The following is a 17035-nucleotide window of genomic DNA, read 5'->3' on the forward strand; positions in this document are numbered from 1 at the left end:
ATGGGGGCAGGCTCTCCAACACACACATTAAAACTCAATAGGGTTTAATTCACTTTCATTAAGCACCAATTAAAAGGAAATTAGGTGACCTGGGAGTCCTCAGGGAGGACCTGGGGTGGGAAGTTGCTGGCTCCTGCCTCACTGGGCTCATTTCTCTCTGGCTTCCTCATGCCCACCCTGGCGGCTTCATGGGGCCCACAGTTGGGATTTTCTAGGGCCAGTGTCTAGGACGCCCCCATATTCCTTCCACTCCTCCAAGGCCACCTACTCCAGGAAGACTGCCACCCTCTCAGGCCCTCAAGACACATGCTAAGTGTCCAGACCAGGGGACACTCCACTGAGGATTTTGGCCTTTAAGACCAGCGGGAAGCCAAGGAAGGCTCTGGCGGAGGGTGGGCAGGATGGGATTTCACATCCGAGGGGATCTCGGGGTGTGTGAAATGGAGGGGGAGGGCACTGAAGTAAGAGTAGACGCAGCGACCCAAGAGACCATCCAGAACAAGGGTGCTATAGAGGAAGAAGCGGGTGCCAGTCCCAGGGGTGGACTGGGATTAGGAGAGGAAGTCAAGGATAACCCTTGGGCTTCCGTCTTACCCACCCTGCCACTGGCTTAGGGGCACAGGAAGAAGACCAACTTTGGGGAGGACAATTAAGAATTGGCCTTGGGCATATTAACTTTAAGATGTTAAGCAGAAAGTAGTTGGTAGGATACCCAGGGCTCGAACTCAGGAGAGGGCGCAGCTAGAGTCACTGACAGGGCAGGAAGCAAGATTGGAGAGTAGTATGCTTTTGAGGGAGTGGGAGGTGAAGAAATGAAGGCAGTACAGACAATACTTGAAGTGGAGCTTTGAGAGAGGGAGAGAAAACCCTGGGCCTAGTGTAGGCTCTGAAGGTGAATTAGCTGGAGAGGATGTCCTTACCCTGTCCCCAGCATCCTACAAAATGACAGACCAAAAATAACCAGCCCTACCACCCTGGGAGGCAGGGTCCTGAGACCCAGTAATGGATATCATCACAGAGATTGATTCTACTTATCTGTTGGGCTGTGGGCCAGCCACAGTTCCTGGATGGGATGAAGGGAGTATTGTGGGCGGGGAAGGGGGTGCTGGAAGGCACTCCACGAAGCCTGACTGCTAAACCTTCAGGGAGGAGACAGCTCTGGACTCCAGGAGGAAGCTTCCCCGCACAGATAGAGGTGCCAGCGCAGTGCCCAGCACCCCCTGCAGCCCTCACCCCAGGCACGGGCAGGGGTGAGCCCGCCCTGCAGGGTTCCAGCTTCCCACAGGCCTGCTCCAGGCTGGTATGTCCCCATCTCCTGGGGTGGCACCACTGGGCCCCAGCCATCAATCCAGTCATCCCTAGAGTCAACCAAGAAAGTCAATATTTAATTTGGGCACCATGTTAATGCCATCGATCGCCACCCCCTCCCCCCTGACTTCCTCAGGCTCATTTGTCACTTCCCACTCACTGCACACACTGGGGGTGGGGTAGGGTGCTGAACCCAGTGGAGGCAGAGAGCTGGGGTTGGAGTTGCCTTGGGGGAACTGGCCGGTGAGTGGGGGTGCTTGCTCCAGCTGCCGCTTCCTGTTCCCCTGCAGAATCACTGATGGGCGGTGCTGGAGGTTCCCAAGCCCTGTCCCTGAGGAGGGCAATGCGGAGGGGGACAGGGGAACTTTCCTTCCACCTGGGAACTGGGTCTAATGCCCTTCATGTCCATACACAGAGCAGCCATTCCTGGGGATTGAAAGGGTGAGGGAAAGATGGAGACTCACCTTTCCTAACAGCACTGGGGGACAGGGGTGAGGACAGTCCCTGAGACCCAGAGCCCATGGGCCTGCAGGCTCAGGCTTCCTGGGTCCTTCCTTCCTTGGTGCCCAATGTGTTTGTGTGATGCTACAGGACGGGGGGATAGACCTGGATGAGGGTCTATCTTTAGGTCCTGGAGAGGGACCCAGAGGGACCTGGAGGGAGCAGGGAGCTTACAGGCTTGAGCCCAGCTGGGAGCAAAAGGGAGGATGGGGGAAGGGCGGCCCCCCGTGGAGGCTGGGCGTGGCCCAGCACCACTTTGTTCTTGTCAGCTCCATGCATCAAGCGGTGGGCTGTGCCCCTTGGGCCAACTTCCTGTCACTGAGTGGACAGTCAGGAGAGCCGTGATCTATAGCACTAGACCACCCAAGGGAAAGATTGAGCCCTGCTTGGAACACCAGCAAGGCAGCAATAGCACAAGTGTACACACAAAGAAGCAGAAAGGAATCCTGCTTCAGTGAACTTATCCAGACATTTGCAATTGAAAAGCCAAAAAAGCCATTCTTTATTTCATCACATGTGGAAGTATGATGCTTCACGGAATAGTGGGATTCCCATTATCAATTATGCATGGGAATGTCAGACTCTTTTTAATGGGCACCACCATGTCTTCATCTGGCCCAGATGACCCCATCCTAAGCTGACCAAGGATCTTCCAAGCCATCCAGGTGACCCATTCTGAGCCATTGAGTCCAGCCTGGCCTTGGTCATTCAGTAAGCACTATCTGTGCTGGGCCTTGGGCCTTAGGCACTGACAACCTGAAACCAAGGAAGACAGAGTCTGTAAAGATACCAAGGTGGAGGAGCTGGGAGAAGAGATTAAACTTCTTTCCTAGAGTCTCTAATTGTTCTTTTTTGGGGAGGGGATACCAAGGATTGAACCCTGGAGTGCTGAACCACTGAACCACCTCCCCAGCCCTATTTTGCTTAGTGCCTTGATTTTGCTGAGGCTGGCCTTGAACTTGAGATCCTCCTGCCTTGGCCTCCCAAGCTGTGGGATGAAAGGCTTTCAGCACCATGCACAGCCATGATTGCTCTTTGAATGAAGTTAAGGCTCCTCTCACGGCCCAAAAGGCCAAGCATGATCTGGCTCCTCCCTACCACTCCAGAGTAATCTCCTGCCACTCTTCTGCTCACTGACTGAGCTGCAGATACATGGCCTCCTGTCTGATCTTAAAACTTATTTCATGGTTTCTTCCACCCCAGGGCCTTTGCATTGGCTTTATTCTTTACTTGAAAGACTCTGTCCCAGTTTTCTCCTTTGTTGGCTCTTCCTCTGTTGATTACTGCTCCAATACTCCCCAGAAGAGCCTTGCCTGCCTCTTGTCCTCTCGGAATAATTTGTTTTAATCACATCATCTTAATCCTTCCATTGTAGTGTTTCTCCCAATCTGAAATTATATCACCTATTTCCTGTTTATATATGTCTCCCCCCCCCCCCCGCCCCCGAACTGTGAGCCTCTGATGACAGAACAGGGTCACATTCACTGACACACATACTGTTGTCTGGCACATGATAGGAACTTAATAGATGCTGCCAAATTAAGGAAGGAAGGAAGGAAAGAAGGGGAGTTATTGGGGGAGGAATGTCCAGGAACCAATTGGTGCTGAGGTTCTGGGCCCCACACCCAGCTCAGAGCAGACTGTGTCTGTGTTTATGCCCAGGGTGGGGTGGGAGCCCTTGCCTGTGCAGGCCTGGGAGGGGGAGAGCCCCCAGGACACCAGCCTCAGGGCATGCATATTGCAGAGGCTCATTCCTTGAATATTAACTCAGGGCTGGACTGGCAGCCCTGACTGTTTTCTGAATTTTTCACTGTCAAGGCCAATAGCTGACTGGGGATGGGGGTTGGGAAGACAGAATCTGCTTCCAGAAGGCCACATACGCTTTTGTGTGCAAGTGTCACACATAGCTCTTTTTCGGCAGGGGCTTGCTCCCAGGTGGCTGTACATGGTGCTGTGTACAGCGATATTTCTGGGCATGTTCTGCCTCTAGCTGGCCTGCAGGGTGCACAGGTTGGGTTGGGCTTAACATGCCATCACTTCCAAGCTCAACTGAGAGACTGAAGGGCCCTTAGAGACCATGGACTTTCACTCCCCCATTGTGCAGAGAGGAAAACTAGTCCAGAAGGGAGAGGAAGCTTGAGGTCACATCAGAGGCCACGGAGGCTCAGGACTCCAGCCCAGGGAGCAGTGGGTATGTGCGGAGAGAGCCTTTAGCGTGTCCAATCCTACACCGGGCACTAGGGACTCACTACACCAGAAAAGCCAACAGTCTGGAAGGAAGTGGGGCTTGGGATGAGGGAGACAGAACCTGAGCAGCAGGCTCTGGAGCAGGAGGGGCTCTCCCCTGCCTGGCGGGGAGAGAGTGGGGAAGACAGAGAAGGAAACACTTGCGCTGAGCTTTGAGGACTAATTGAAAGCTCAGCAGGCAGAGAGAGGGGAAAGGGCACTCCAGGCTGAGGGTGCCACATAAGCAAAGGCACAGAGGCATGAAACAACCTGGCAAGTTTGGGGAATTGCAGATAGTGCGGTTGGGCTAGAGAGCAGCGTGCAAGGAGGATGGGCCACAGAGCTGAGGCCGTGAGGGGCAGCTGACTGACATCCCGGCGGGCCCTGGGGCCACGACAAGGGTTTGGACTTTTATTCTGAGGGCTATAGGGGAACCACGGAAGCAGACAGGTTCTAGAAGAATTTCTATAGCTACCAAGGGAAAGTGCATTCAACAAATACATTTTGAACACTTATTGTTGTGCCAGGTATCACTCTGGGTCCTGGGAGACAATCCTGAATGAGGCGCACACAGTCTCAGCTCTGAGTTGGAGATGTACACAGACAGGTGCACCAGGTAGGAATCTTGGCAAAGGAACAAGAAATACCCTGTTTCTATACTGTTTAAACCAGCTCCAGTCTGATTCAACCTAAGCCCTTTCCTACAAATTGGCAGAAAATTCCAAACTCAATTGTAACTGGGGATACCCCCCTCTTCCTCCTTAGGTGTGCAATGACCTAATGGTCCCACCTCATTTAAGTGTGGAGGAGGTGCCTCCTGTCCTGGGTCACAATGCTCACAGAGTCCTAGTCCGCGTGGTTCCTTGAGATTCAGTGACTTAGCTGTTCCCCTGGGGCCTCTGGTACCTTCCCTCCCCACCCACAGCTCCCATCACCTGTCAGGGAGGGCGCCACTCCTCATAGGACCCTCCCTCCTGCCCCCTGTACAGCTAGTTGCCACTCTCCTTTCTCTGTCCTCTTCTCTCTGTCCCTTGGGAACCCCTAGCACAGTCCCTTCCAGAAGGTTAGCTTTTTTTAAAAGTCAGAATGAGCCATCAGACTTCAAGCAGCTTTTGTGTTCAGCCCAGCACAGTTCCCCGAGGCTAGGAAAATCAAAGGCTGTGGCTACCAGCTTGGAAGGGGAGAGGGGAATACAGGGAGGCAAAGCAATTCACATCTCAATAAATTGTCCTGCCTCTAGAATGACGGTGACTAGAGACCCAGGTGTGCACTGGAGGTGGGGGCATGGGGTTGCTGGAGAAGCTCAGACAAGGGCACCTGACTCCCACTTGGGATCAGGAAAGGCATCCCAAGGAGAGGAGCTTCTGCCCGACTGAGCCCTGAAGACCATAGGAGTTGGACAGGAAGGGTGTTCCAGGAAGAGACAGGAACTAACACCCTGGTGGGGTGGAATGCAGAAGGAGCCTGTGAGTGACTAGGGGCTGGGTGGTGAAGAGCCAAGATTTGGAGTTATCAGGACCATGTGAAGCCATGGAGATATTTTAATCAAGAAAGCGACACAGCCAGATTCTGTTTTAGAAACAGGCTTGGCTATGAAGAATGGATGAGGGAAAGAGTAAAATCGGAGGCAGGGAGAGCAGTTGGCAGATGCTTCAGGAACCAGTGGCTGGGATGGAGAGAAGGCAGGTTCTAGAGATATGAGGAGGACTTGAGGCTGGGGACGGGACAGGGGGTGACCTTAGGATGGCTCCGATTTCTATCTGGGGAGAATTCTAGAGTTGGAGCACGTTGGACAGAAGGGACATCCAGGGAGACGAAGGATTACCCGCGCCTCCCCACCTCCATCTCTGCGCTGCGCGATTCCCAAACTTCCCACTAGATGGTGCCGGGAGAACGGGCTCCGCCTCCCATCCTCCACCCGTCTCCCGAGAAGGATGGGCCTTGACTTGGGCCTCCCCAAACGCGGTCCCTGAACTCGCCACGAGATCATATGTGTTTATCTGCCCTCACTTCCTAGGAGTGTTTTCATGGTCCAAGGATTATTAGTAGGGAATCTGACGAGATACCTCTGCCCAAGTGCCACGTGTGCCTCCTGGTGCCCACCTGACCAAGGTGGTTTCTGCGCTCGGTCCCTCTGGCCTCCAGGACTGCCTAGGTTCTGCAGTTTAGAGGCTTCTAGTAACCGCGTCTTCCCTCCTTCCCTTCAACACTCTCCTTCTCCCTGAATCCACGCGGGGGGATAGGGCCTCCTTCCCTCACGCCTGTCCCATCTCCCCGTATCCATGCCTCTCTGGACCTTGGGATAGGATCGAAGGTTGGCCAGGGTTGGGCGGTACCGCCTAGGAGGCGGGATCTAGATTTCAGTCCGCACCAGGGCTATGGGTGGAGCCCAAAGCGCTTCGGGGGCGTGGCCAATGGGGGCGTGATCAGGGTAGGCTGCCGGCCCGGTAGACCGCAGGGTGGGGTCGGGATCCCGTGAACCTGGAGGGTCCCTCCTCTCTCCCACCCAGGGCAGTTCCGTCGCCGGAGCCCCGCTTGCCCTGTCCTGCAGTCCAATAGGCAGACACTGACCATCTGGAGGCTCCTTGGCCCCACTTAACAGAGGTCGTTCCTCAGGAGGTTGCGCCCAGCTCTCTGGAGCTGCCCGGCCTTGCAGGGAGGGGGAACGCGGGACGCACTTCTGGGCCTAAGTCGTACCCCCGGGGCAGGTGATGACAGCCCTGCCCCACAGCCCTGCCCTTTTCTAGGTGGACGGCTGGAGGGCCTGGAACTTGAAGCCCGAGAGGGAAGAGATGGTCAGGCGCTTGCGCCCCCACGAGGCCCCCCCTTCCCAGCCATTCAGCGCTCCAGCCCGGAGCCGGCTCTAAAAATAGCCCGGGGCTCCGGGACCTGCCCACCCAGGAGCGGGTCAGGGAGGCCTGAGTCACCCAGTCGGGCCTACCCCCGCTCCAAACACGGGAGTGGAGGCCGTCTTGATGGCCGGGCATCACTCCGAGTCTCTTGGCTCGCCTCCGCGCTCTTGGCTGTGCGGTGCCCTCCTCCCAGGCCCGGCGAGCCGGTAGCAGCCACAGCCGGGAAGGATTAGGAGTTCCTTGGCCTGATTTATTTGGTTGTTTTTGTGTGTCTGGCGGGCGGCGCCCCCGCCTGGCGGGATCATCACGTCTGCACCTGCCCTTCCCTAGAGCCTAAGCTCACCAGTGTGTTCTAGGCTTCTGGGTGGAGACCTGGACTGGGACCAAAGGTCCCTACTGGGAGCTTAGAACTTCTGGAGCAAACATCCCCATTCTACAGATAGAGAACAGAGTTCCGACTTGAGGAAGGGGCCATCACACAGGAGTGCGCGGTGATAGCCCTGAAGTCAAATCGCAGCTCTGCCTCTTGCAGAGACATGTTAAGAGGACCACTTGCCTAACTTCTTTTAAAGCCTGTTCTCTCATGATTCCTATTCTTATTTTCAGCACTGGAGATTGAACCCAGGGCACTCTACCACTGAGCTAAGTCCCCAGCCCTATTTCTTTCAAAACAGGGTCTCACTAAGTTGCTCAGGACAGCCTGGAATTTTCAGTGCTCCTGCCTCATTCTCCCAAATTGCTGGGATTGCAGATATGTGCCACCAACCGATTAAAATGACTTTTTAAAAAGCATGTTGGAGTCACACCCAGCAAGTTAGTTACTACCTCCAGCACCTCTTTTCCTCCCAGTACCAAGCAGGATTAATGAGTGTGGTGTGCGCAGCTCTCCACCTTGCAGCTAAGGTGGTGTGGGGAAACTGGATGGACACGGAACCGCTGGTAAATCGTGAGGGGTACACTAAGCCTCCATGGGGGGAGAGAAGGGATGGCATCCTAGGCCTCACACAGGTCTGGCTTTACCTCATCCCATTCCCTGTTCCAAGGTGGGGGCATGTTTGGGCCATGACAGGTTTAAGACCCTCAGACTTGAGGAATGGAAGGGGCTCAAGCATTCCCAAGTTCAACCTCCCCTAAAACCAAATACATCTAGACAGACCCTGGCCTTGAACCCAGGTCCTTAATCCTAAAGTCTTACCCCACATCTTCCAACCAGCTTTTCTCTTTTGCCTCAAAATACCAGCATCAGGCCTTTCTGAATGGTCAAGGAGGACAAATATTCCAGCTGGTTTTATTTTTTTACATATTATCTAGGCCACTCCACAGAAAATTCTATCTTATATCTGTCAGAAACTATATGACGTCATCTATGTAAATGGTGAAATGGGGGGGAGGGGGAAATATCAGAGATGAACATGGATGTGAGCTGCAGAGCAAGAGTCTCTGGTAAATTACTAGCCTTCTCAAATGATAATAATTAACATCATTTAGTGTTTCCTGCGGGCTTGGCTCAGTATTCATGCATTATCTCATTTAATCCTCACTACAGTTCCATGTGGTTCGATATCTCCATTTTACAGATATGGAACCTATGGCTCAAAGAGGTAAAGGGAATTGGCCTAAGAGATCAGTGCCAGGAAGTAGCAGAGCTAAGGTCAGACCCTCTCATATCTTTGATTTTATTTTCTGCCTTGGTGAAAAGTTGGGTTTGCACCCTGAACATTCCCCAGCCCCCCTCAGGCGGCCCATCTTGCTAGCCCGGTTGTCAGGCCTCCCCAGCTAAGGCCCAGGGACTGACTCCTGGGAGGAGGTGGGCAGAGCAGCAGCCAAAGCTTCACTCCACCCCAAGATTCCAGGATTCTAAGAATTATCAGTTCAACAGTCTGAGGCGCTTGCATGCAAAGAAGGAATCTGGGGTCCCCTGGCTGCCCCTCTCCTCCCCAAGCCTCACCTGGAGGCTCTTTGGTTTGCATTTCATGAAGGAGATGCTGAGTGTCCCTTTCACTCACATGGCAAGTATTTATAAAGTACCTGGACTCTCCAGGGCTCTTGGAGAAATGGTAGCAAAAGCAGGTCCTTCTGTGCCTTATGATCCGGCAGAGCAGCAGAAGCCTGACACACCACTAACCAATAACGGATTATACCCCTCCCTCCTCCAAGCTTCTGCTCAGATCTATCCACTCTGAGAAACTGGTCCCTGCTGCCTTTCCTACCCACAGAGGCAAAGACAGTCTCAAAGCTAAATGCTGTGGGGAGAGGGGGGCGGAGGGGAGCCAGCCACAGACTGCATGTATTGTGCAGTGAGGGTTAGACACACTCACTGTCTGTCTGGGGTAACTGGCATCTGTTGAGTTCCAGGAATCAAGCTCAGCACTTTACATGTACCCTCTCAGTGACCCTCACCACATCCTTGTGAGGAGGGATGAATCCATTTTACCAACAAGAAAACTGAGGCTCACTCCAGGAGATGCACTAATTTGTCAAAAGTCCACAGCTAGTAAATGGTAGAGGTGGGATTCAAATTCAGATATTTCAGGGCTGGAGCCCCCACATTTAGCCACTATGTTAAGCTCTTGATTGATTTATTATAAAATTCTATTTGAAATGTTTCTCTTTTTTTTGGCTCATTATAATTTTATATAACAGGGGGATTCACTGGTACATATTTGTACATGAACACAATATCACAGTATAACCCTTACTTAATTTTTATAGAATAAACTAAGGCCCAGAAAGGCCTAGGGGTTGACTCAAGGTCACATAGCACAGCAGGACTGACTTGAGTTGGTTGGCAGCCAAAGGGATGCTTGAGTAAGGGTACAAACTATGACAACAAAGCCTTGGGAGGCCAACTCTTGCCCTGACAGATTGAGGTTCTTCGGGGTGGGACCAGGCAGGCCTAGGGAACCTCTATGCAACCCGTCCACCACCCTCACACCTTCTCTAGGAGACCTTGTTCTAAGGAACAGAGGCCTCAAGGGGTGCTTGAGAAGACATGGCCTATATCCCACTGCCCCTCCTGTGCTTATTTTGCAATTCAGTGTCTTCTGTGCCCTGCTCTTCTGTGGCCACAGTCAGAAGAAAATGACGTTTTAGTCTTTGCCTTCTGGGAATTTATGTCTGGGGAGGAGACAGTTGGCTGTGTTGCAGGTCCTGATGTGGGACAGTAGGAGCATCCCCTAGGTGCCAGCATCAGGAAGGGGGCTTTCCCTTTGTCACCATCTCCTTTAATTCCCCAGCAACCCTAAGTGGCAGATAACTGTTAGAAGAAGAGAAGTGACATCCCCAAGTGACAGGGTGAGCAAGAACCGGAGTTGGGATCTGAACCCAGGTACCAGGGTCTACCACTGTGCCTGCTGTGGGTTTCTCGAATGGGCTCCTGGGGCCAGCATCACTGGGAACTTTGTAGAAAAGTGAACTCTACAAAACCAGAAGCTCTGGAAGGTTCATGAGGCCAATTGGGCTGGGAATTTGCTCAGTGGTTACTTGCCTACCATGCACAAAGCCCTGGGTTCAATCCCCAACACTGCAAAAAAAATAATAAAAATAATAAAAGCTGCATTCAGAAGCCCCAGGGGTGGGGTCTGACCCTCATGTGTACTAAGTCCTCCCAGTGTAGGAACTACGCCCCTGCTTACAGCACTTGGGAGTCTGTGGGTGACCTGGTTGCTTGAGATCACAAGCCACAGGATCAGGCAGAACTGAGTTCAGATCTCAGCTCCCAGCCCCCGACACTGAGACTCTGATCTTGAATCCTGGCCTTCCTGATGAAGTGGAGGCCACAGTGGCATCTTACCTCCTAGGATTGTTGTGGGTTAAATGAGATGGTGAATCTCATCGGACAGAAAGTGTGGCCTAGAAGGTACCTCTGTGGGCTCTTTCCCAGACAGTACTCTGGTGGATCTGTCCCCAAGTGACCAGTTCAAATCTAGGTTCTGTCTGTGTCCTCTGTGTGACCTTGAGCTGTTTCTTCCTTCCCTGTTTCCTCACCCTGAGAATGGGGATGGCAATAGTGCCTGGGCCTCCCGTGGTTGTCATGAGACTGAATTGAGTGTCTTCATGAATGGTGCCAGCCGGCACTTCAGAAGGGCTCCATAAATGCTAGCTGCTGTTATTAAAGGCAGAGCCAAGATCAAACTCGGTGTCCTGAGTCTTCTAATGACTCCCACCCCTGGTCAGAGTATGATTAAGAGTTTAAAGGAGGACACGGAATGTGGGATTCTGCAGAGCCAGAGCTTCTTCTGGGAGCAGTGCAGGGCTTCTTTGCCTTGGAAATACTGACACTGGAGCCAGCAATTCTTCATTGAGAGAGGACTTTCCTGTGCTTGGTAGGATGTCTGCATCCTGGCCTCCACCCTCGGATGCCAGCACCTCTCTCCTCCTCTGTTGTGACAATCAATAATGTCTCCCGACACTGTCCAGTATCTCCTGGGTTGGGGGAAGTATTGCCTCCCTGTGGAGCACCACAGGGGTGGAGTGAGCAGGTCCCCTGCTTTCAGGTGCTTTTAACACCAGGCAAGGTGGGTCAAGCTGGGATCCTACAGGGTCGGAGGCCCAGGCTTACACAGTGGGTAGAGGGAAGACTCTTGTGCCTGCCACTTCTCCACAGTCCCTCAGAACAGGTGGCAGAGCCCAGAGGATAACTGAGGTGGGGCCCATGATAACTGGAGTGTCGTCCTCCCCTAGCCTCTCCCTGCCCTGGCCATGGCCATGTCCACATCCACGCCCAATAGTGTCTGGCTTCACCTCTCCAGCTGCTCTAGGGTGGTCAAACCTAGCAGGTGCCTAGTAACATGAATGACTTGACGTAAAATGTGGTAACTGGGCCTGGGTGATGGATGACCATCGCTAGGGCCCAGGGTGTCTGTGAGGGGCTTGCCATGGCCCTATAGGGCAGATGGGGCATGAGCAGGGTGGAGCGCTGGCCCTCCCGCTAAGACCATAAAGCTGCCAGCCAGAGATGAAAGATGGGTCTCCCTGCCACAGGAACGCGGACAGCTGTGGAGACGTGGTAGCAGGGCTGATTTAGGGCTAGGAGCACGGGAATGAGAGAGAGAGAGAAATACAGGGCCAGAAAGATGGAGCCCTAAACAGAAACAGACACATGGGAAGACAGAGATAGGGAGAGATACCACTGAGAGAAGTCAAGGTAGAGCTAGATACAGAAACATAGAGATGGCGGCATGGAAATCAGAGATAGAGACAAAGAGAGACACAGACACAGAAAGTGAAAAAGACAGAGACAGAGAACAGAGCCATGTTCTGTTCTCTTCTCCGGTGTCCCGGAGCAGAGGGAAACGGGTGACTGGGTGGGTTCCAGGATCAGTAGGGCAGTAGTAATGGTGGCCAGGGTCACTCAGAAGGACAATACACACACACACACACACACACACACACACACACACACATACACCAGAGCTGTGCAGGGTTTTCACCAGAGCCATGTGGTAGGGAGTGACCGGGGCTTCTTGTGCCTGGAGGTCAGGGAAGACCACTCTGAGGAGCTGGCTGAGGAGGGGAGCCCTGGACAGCAAGGAGCCAGCCTGGCAAAGATTGGGGGTCCAACCTAGGTAGAGGGAAAAGCAGGATCAAAAACCCTGAGGCAATGTGGTAAATTCAGGGCTGAGAAAGGAAGTGGGGGGTGGAATGGGGGAGGCACAGCTTTTGGGGAGAGGTGGTCGATGGGAAGGCAGAAGCCAGATCATGAGGCTTGGTGAGGCTGAAGGAAAGGTCTGGGGTTTTATTCTGTGTATAGTGAGACCTGGAAACCCGATAGATAAAGGTCAGGGAGTGTCTCCTTGGCTGCAGGGCAGGTGCAGAGCAGTGGTCCCCAGCAGTGGGCGGAACGGCTGGGAGCCCCTGCAGTGGGCTGCATCAAAGATGATGGTGACTCCAGCCAGGGTGGTAGCAGCGGCGGTAGGGAGGAGTACTCGGATGCGTCCTGTGTTTTGGGGTAGAAGTGACAAGATTGGATGGAACTGTTGGGGGAAGGAAGGAGCCAGGCTTAGGTTTTCAGCCTGCGCATCCAAATGAATTATGGTGATACTTACTAGGATGAGGAACCAGGGAGGGACAGATCCATAGAGAGCAATCCATCATGTGTGACATGTCTGTGTGTGCACCCGTGTGCACCTATGCCAAATCCTAAGTGTGTGTGTGTGTGCTTGGAGGCCTAGGACCACTGCAAGCCGAGGACGTGTGGGCCACCTCTGCTTGGATGTATGGGGGCTCCTGGGTCTATCCTGGGACCAGGCCTTACTGGGTTCTTTACTCTCCCCACTGCCCCAGGGTCTGCTGCTGCCAGATGGGGATTCCCAGAGGCCAGTGGGAGTACTGGGGGGGGACCCTGAGCATTGCCAACATCTGGGCACATTACCCAAGGCCCAGGAGGCCCAGGAGCTCTACCCAGCAGCGTCAGGCAGGCTCCAGGGCAGCTGGTGGTGATTAGCAGCGTTGATTATCTTGTTGTGATGCCATCTGGGGTGAGGGCACTGAGCCTGGCCCCACGGGATACCCCACTTGCTGACTTTCTGGGGCCGAATGCATGTAAATGTGTCCACATCGATACATGGACTTACATACACACATTAGTGTGTGCATGACTGATCTTCTTGTGGGGACAGAGTCCATGTTGCCACCTGTGTCTGTGTACACATGTGTTTATATACCACAGGTGTGCGGGGGTCTCTGCTTGCACAGCTGAGTAATTATGCCTGCAGGTATAATTCTATGTGTATGTGTGCACACGTCTATGTGTACACACGTAGCTGTGTCTGCACATTCAAACACATGCAGTGCTGTATGCATACATTCTGAGAATGAAATGCCTGTCTATGTTTGGATATGTCCAGGGATATATTTCTGTGAGGTCCCCTGGTTCCTACCTATGTCCTTGTGTATCTGTTTAGGAGGGCATATGTTGTGCGTGTGCACACCTATGTGTGAATATGAGTGTCTATGGATGCATGTGGAGTGTGCAACCCAAGTGCTGCGAGAGAATGCATCTGGCTGTGTGCACATGGTCAGGGTGAGGAAGGCACATGGCACATTTTTACATTGCGCTTATGATCCAAGCAGAGGGTGTGTCCCAGGTTTGGCTGTTGTGAGTGCACTTGGGGTGTTATGGGAAGGCACCTGGACTCCCCCTTCTCAGGTTCCTGGGTCCCTGGCTCTGGCTGCTCTGGCCCAGACACCCACTGCTTGGGGCATGAGCAGGGTAGGGGTGGGAGTGGCCAAGATGACACAGGATGATGTCCAGGCTCAGGGAGGTGGTCTCTGCTGCACCGTGGACTAGCTGCGTGATCCTGGGCTAGTTACATTGTTCCTCTGCTTCCATTCTCCAACAGCAAGATGGGGTTGAGCAGAGACTTCTGCGTCACAGAGTTGCTATAAAGATGAAGGGCAGATGTGGGCTTGTTCAAACAGCCTGGCCCATACGTTTTCCCAAATTCTCCCAAGTGCCCAGCCCTGAGCAGTACTGCTGGTGGCTGGGCTTGTGCCTGCCCACTCCTCAAGCCAGAGCCACAGAAAGTCCCACCCCCTGCACTTCCTGCCTGCTGAGCTCAGCACTTCCCAGGCCCTACCACTGTCACCGCCACATCTGGGCCCAGCTCCTCGCAGGGACCACAGTGGGGCGCCTCTGTGGCCTGAGGTAGTTGGGGTTTCCACTGACTCAGCGCCTCTGAGTCTGGAGGCGGGAAATCCCAGGCCCGGTCTCCCCCTGCCTGGGTTAGACGGAGCCACAGGCCTGTGGCTACACGCTGCTGCTTCAACAGGAAGCCCACTCCCCAAATTAAGGCCCTCCAGTTGCTCCCTGCTCAGCCCCACATCATTCCTTACCACTCCTGGGCTTCCTGAACCCATTTCTCCGAGGCCCCTGGATCTTGGTGCCAAGAAAGTTGTTGGCTGCCCCTTGGGGGAGACCCTTCTGCACATGGGCTCACTTAGTCCGTCTCCCCTGCTTCTCCCTCCTCAGAAGTCTCATCTTTCATCCAACCTCAATTCCTTTTGCTGCCTTAGAACCTGGATATAAAGCAACCACCCCACCCCCACCATCCCCTGCTAAGGATCACAATAATAATGAAAACAGCAGCAAATATTTCTCCCCTATGTGACAGACCATGTCTAAGCGCTTTCACAGACTAACTCATTGCCTTTAACCAAGATAAATGAGGCAGATACTATGGTGACCCCAACTCACAGATGGGCAAGTGGAGTCCAGTGCATTTGAAGTGCATTTGAAGCCAACCACAGCGGAGGGCAGGGATGTGAGCTCTCCTCCTCTGGACTGAGAAGGAACAGGGCATTCCTCAGTTTCCCTTCTCTGCGAATGAGGCCAGAGCAGAAGGGGTTAATTTAACGCAGGGGTGGGGGGGCTGGGGGATCCTCTGTCCCGCTCCAGTGCAGACAGACGGACAGACTGGGAATGTTAGGCCGAGGAACTGGAAAAAACTGACCACAGAAGCCTGTGCAGCAGCCACGTCACGGGTTCCAAGATCTTGGGAGGAGGGTCTCCGCCCCCCAGCCTCGGCCGGCGGGGAAGAGAAAGGGGGGCCCGGAGGCCCTAACTCCAGGCCTGGGCCTCCTGCCGCCCGCAGGAGCCCCTCCAGGGCAGCTCTGGGCACGCAGGTCCCGGCTCGCTGGCTCACCTGGCGGGGAAGCGGGAGGGGCGGGCCCGGGCGCTTGGCCAGGCCGGGAGGGAGCGGGTGCGCGTCCGACCGCGGCCAGCAGCCCCTGCCACCGCCGCCCCTCCCGCCTCCCTCCTCCTTGGGCCCGGCGGGCTGGCCCAGCTGGGAAGCATTAGCCGCGCTGGCAGGTCCCCAGCCCCTGGAACCGCCCCTCTTCCCCCACCCGAGTGGCCGGCAGTCCCGGCAGGCGTGTGCCGACTGCACTCAGCCCGGAGAGCTGGGGCGCTGGGAAGCTGGGGACCGGCCCTGCAGGGAGAGATCGAGGAACCCCAGGTGGCTGGTGGAACCCAGCCCCTGCTTCCCCTAGCCCGCTGCCCTGAGGCTGCCTGGATCGCTCAGCGAGGTGAGGGCATACCCGGCCACCGGCCACTGGTAAGTGGGCATGGACTGGGCTGCCTCCCTGCTCTGGGCTCAAAGGCCCTTTCTGCCCCTGACTTGCTGTGTGTCCTGGGGCAAGTGGCATCCCCTCGCTGAGCTTCAGTTCTCTTTGCTAGGTAGGAATGAGCTCTAATCTCGATTCTGGTTCTACTTTCCCTGCCCACAAATCTGTCCCTCTTTATTGAGGTGGGACATTCCTTGAAAGCCTGTCTCCTTCCATGCCTGCTCCCTGTAGCTCTCCAGTCAGACTGGGTCTTGGAGTGGAGGTCAGAGATTGGGAGCCGGAAGAGCACAGGAACACATCCACATTCAGGCCTCCACATGTACCCACATGCCACCCACAGTTGGCAGCTCTGCCATTGGCTGGCAGAAGCTGAAGGCCAGAACGGGGCTTGAGAGGTGGGATGTGCACACCGTAGGGGCCGGGAAGAATAGGGTGAGGGCACACTTCTGTCCTAAGGAGAAGGGACAGGAGCCTGCCTCCAAATATTTTGGAACAAGGGGTCCCTTCTGTTCTCTTTTCCTATCCAGGACCAAGGGAGGGAAAGTAGGATTCCATTGGAAGGAATGAGGTCAAACTTGCATAAGAACTTCCCAACAGGAAGGCCTACTGGAGGGGTGGTCACAGGCTGGCTGTGTGCATGTGTACATATGCAAATTGGGATGTCTGGGTTTATCAGGTGTCACACATGTTAGCATACCTGTGTGCAGGTAGGCTTGTATGCACTCACCTGTACCACGTGTGTGTCTGTGCTTGTGCATCTGCTTGCGTTGAGCTTGGCTCTGTGCGCATGAGCTGCCTGTCCTGGAGGAGGCGGAATGATGTATGGCTTTGAGGGCTGCTTGCTGAGCCTGCATTGATTTATCTGGGCCCATCCATCAGGGTTTAATAAAACTAAAAGACGAGCATCCATCAGCAGGGGAGTTTGGCACCAAGGTCCGGAGCCCTGGCGACCTGCTCTACAGCCTACTGTACCCATGGGGGAAGTTTCCTTGGCCCACACACAGCCCTGAAATACCTGCCAGGAGACTCATCCCAGTCTCTAGCCCCTGACCTTGTGGGTGCCTGGCAGGGCTGTGTGCGCT

At 54.3% G+C, this 17035-nt stretch overlaps 1 protein-coding gene across 5 annotated transcripts in view; it reads left to right on the forward strand.

Annotated features, from left to right (window-relative positions):
• The first annotated feature begins 15766 nt into the window (after positions 1-15766).
• Positions 15767-17035, forward strand: part of Col16a1 (collagen type XVI alpha 1 chain) — a 47638-nt gene continuing 46369 nt past the window's right edge. For 4 of the 5 annotated variants that reach the window (XM_076860867.2, XM_076860868.2, XM_076860869.2 and 1 more), the window contains exon 1: positions 15767-15943. The gene's annotated coding sequence lies outside the window, so the exon portion shown is untranslated. The remainder of the gene's footprint in view (positions 15944-17035) is intronic. The other variant, XM_077109941.1, reaches the window with a different exon arrangement.

The sequence above is a fragment of the Callospermophilus lateralis genome, chromosome 7, assembly GCF_048772815.1.
Source record: "Callospermophilus lateralis isolate mCalLat2 chromosome 7, mCalLat2.hap1, whole genome shotgun sequence".
Lineage (NCBI taxonomy): Eukaryota > Metazoa > Chordata > Mammalia > Rodentia > Sciuridae > Callospermophilus > Callospermophilus lateralis.